This window comes from Lolium perenne, chromosome 1 (assembly GCF_019359855.2).
Source record: "Lolium perenne isolate Kyuss_39 chromosome 1, Kyuss_2.0, whole genome shotgun sequence".
Taxonomy (NCBI): Eukaryota; Viridiplantae; Streptophyta; class Magnoliopsida; order Poales; family Poaceae; genus Lolium; species Lolium perenne.
Genome location: NC_067244.2, coordinates 113,189,969 through 113,193,733, shown reverse-complemented (window position 1 = coordinate 113,193,733; position 3,765 = coordinate 113,189,969).

Below are 3,765 nucleotides of genomic sequence, written 5' to 3'. Positions count from 1 at the left end.
GGTTTTGATGAGCATGATATTTTTAGTCCCCCAAGAATGGAGGAGAAAATTTACTTTGATGATACTTTGCCTCACATTTATGATGATTATAATGATAGTAGTATTTTGGTGCCACCTACTATGGAGGATAAAGTTTATTATGATTACAATATGCCTCCTACATTTGATGATGAGAATAGTAATGATAGCTACTTTGTTGAATTTGCTCCCACCGCGATTAATAGTAATGACTATGCTTATGTGGAGAGTAATAATTTTATGCATGCAGCTCATGATAAGAATGTTTCATGTGATAGTTATATTGTTGAGTTTGTTCATGATGCTACTGAAAATCTTTATGAGAGAGGAAAATATGGTTGTAGAAATTTTCATGGTACTAAAACACCTCTCTACATGTTGAGAATCTTGAAGTTACACTTGTTTTGTCTTCCTATGCTATTCACTTTGTTCTTCATTGACTTGTTTATTTACAAAATTCCTTTTCATAGGAAGTGGGTTAGACTTAAAAGTGTTTCTTATTTGCTTTTGATGCTCTCTTTTGCTTCAACTCTTATTTCTTGTGAGTGCATCATTGAAATTACTGAGCCCATCTTAATGGCTATAAAGAAAGCACTTCTTGGGAGATAACCCATGTTTTTATTTTGCTACTGTTTTGTTGTGTCTTGGAAGTTGTTACTACCGTAGCAACCTCTCCTTATCGTATTTTATTGCATTGTTTTGCCAAGTAAAGTCTTTGATAGTTATACATGTAAATGGAAACGGCAGGCCACGGCGCCGCCAGCCCAAGCCCATTCACTTTGCTAATTAGACACCCAGTAAAAAAACAATAATCGTGGCGACCACTCACGGATCCCCGCTACCGCCGTCACGCCGCTCTTGACTCCTCCATGGCGATGGAGTCCGCGGCCGCCCCATCCCTCCGCTCACCCACTGCTCTGCTCCTGGCCTGCAGGTAATCCGTGCGAGGCCGCCCTGGTCCCCTCTCTCGCGTGGCCCGACGGGATTCGAGGTCCCCTCTCTCGCGCAGCCCGTGGGTGCCCGGTGCCCGCCCAGCGGCGTGGTCGCCACTGAATCAGGCGGAGGAGTGGTAGCAGTCAGCAGCCGAAGGGGAATGCTCCGGTGCGGCGTAATCTGACCACAAGGCCGCGGGATAGTTTCCTCGACGGCGGCGGCGGCGGGCGGCGCGGTCGACGATGGGCAGATTAGGCCCCTGCAGCCGCAGCTGTCGGGGAGCAGGCGCTGGAGATGCCGGCCACGTCGCTCCCGCTGGCGCGCAAGCTCGACTGGTTGGAGCACTTCTCCTTCAGCTCCGAGGGCGGCGCCATGGACGGGGCCAGCGGCGTCGGCCTGTCTAGCTCCGTGTCCAGACCCGATGCCTCTGCTGCCGGGACCAAGAAACCAGAGCCGCACGTATACGAGGCAACATCGTACTCCGTATCTTACATTCATACGGAGATTTGGTCAGTTACGTAGCGGGCAACTGGCCAGCCGCTTACCGTGACGGGAGTAAATGGACAAACTGAAACGTCCCGTTCAAATTAAAAGGGCACAAGTGGCACTTGGTGGAACGCCACGGACGTGTCCATTTACAGGTATATTGATAGTAAGGTTGATACTAGATTTGGATTACTGCGCAGAAACAGATTTCTTGCTGTCACGAATTTGGGCAGGGTTCTCTGTAGGTAACTCAGAAAAATCTGCCAATTTACGTGTGTGATCCTCAGATATGTACGCAACTTTCATTAAATTTGAGCATTTTCATCTGAGCAAGTTTAGTGCCCCAGAAAAATTCATCTTTACGGACTGTTCTGTTTTGATAGATTCTGCCTTTTATTTCGCATTGCCTGTTTTGCTATGTTTGATGGATTTCTTTATTCCATTAACTTTCAGTAGCTTTGTGCAATGTTCAGAAGTGTTAAGAATGATTATGTCACCTCTGAACATGTGAATTTTTGATTATGCACTAACCCTCTAATGAGTTTGTTTTGAGTTTGGTGTGGAGGAAGTTTTCAAGGATCAAGAGAGGAGGATGATACAATATGATCAAGAAGAGTGAAAACTCTAAGCTTGGGGATGCCCCCGTGGTTCATCCATGCATATTTCAAGAAGACTCAAGCATCTAAGCTTGGGGATGCCCAAGGCATCCCCTTCTTCATCGACAAGTTATCAGGTCACCTCTAGTGAAACTATATTTTTATTCCGTCACATCTTATGTGCTTTACTTGGAGCGTCTGTGTGCTTTTATTTTCGTTTTTGTTATTTTCATTCTCTGAATAAATTCATGCTTGTGTGGGAGAGAGACACGCTCCGCTGTTGCATATGAACACATGTGTTCTTAGCTTTACTCTTAATGTTCATGTCAAAGGTTGAAACTGCTTCGTTCATTGTTATTTAGTTGGTTCAGAAAATGTTGCATGTGGTAGTGGTATAATGAAATACTTGCATAATCTTGTAGATCATTGAGCTTTGATAACTTGATTCTTTGCAAACGTTTTGAGGTATTTAGATGGTAAAGCTTGATGGATAAATAAGTTAAAATTAGTAGTGTATTGTTGTCTTTAAGCTTGTGCCGTACTACAAACTCTACTTAAATAGTTGAAGGTGTAGTTGGACTTGATAGCTTTCCATGTCTAAGAGTTCATCGTAATAACTAAGTTGTGCTGAAAGTCGAGGGAGCTAGCGGGGTACTTGTGCCACCGTGAACGGCCCTCCTTGGAGTGAATTTTAATCATGCTCTTAATGTTGAACCTGCTAGTTGTTTGCAATAAGCTTGTGAGTTCTTTTTGACTAATGTTAAGCTACGGTTTTTGGCACTTCCACCATCCAAATTTGCTAGCCTCTTCGGTACTGTGCATTGCCTTTTGCTCACATTGAGAATTGTGCATACTTCTCCAGTACATCCAAACCCGTGGGAGGACTTTCTCTTGTTCTCCTACACATAAGCCCATACATCTTCCTCAAAACAGCCACCATACCTACCTACCACAGCATTTCCATAGCTGTTCCGAGATATATTGCCATGCAACTTCCATTTTACATTACATGACTTGTTGTCATTTATTATTTATATATTGCTTTGCATGATTCTATACAGTTGATGTGTGGTTTACCCATGTTACGCTAGATCATTGCACATCCTGCTACACTGGCAGAGGCATACAGTTTTATTATACATCATGTTTTATTCATTATGAGTTATTTGTACCAAAAAATGTGTTGTCATATTAGGATGTTGCCCCTAAAAGTGAAAAGAGCCAAGGAGGCCATCAAAAAAAGAAAAGAAAGAAAAAAATAGAAAAGAAAAAGAAAAAAAAGAGAAAAAAAAGAAAAAGGGGGCAACATCACTATCTTTTATCCACACGTGTGCTCATGTTTTAGCACCTGCAGTATTCATAGTCATCATTTGTGCTCATGTTTAGCACCTATACTCCATGTGAGAGAATTTTCATGTTTTACTGGTATAACTATGTGGGGAATTTACACTATAGAACTTGGGTTGTATATTCCAATGATGAGCTTCCTCAAAAGTGCTCTAGGTCTTCGTGAGCAACCAAGTTGGATGCACCCCCACTAGTTCCATTGGAGAGCTTTCATACACATATAGCTCTATGTGCATCCGTTGCATGGCAATCACTACTCCTTACATAGCTTCGATTATAAGACTTCCTCTTGTCTAATGATCACTTATAGCTTTGTGAGACTTTATTTCATTGGCCTTCCAAACCCCCATTAACGTTCTTTTTGCCATAACATCCTGGTGCCAAT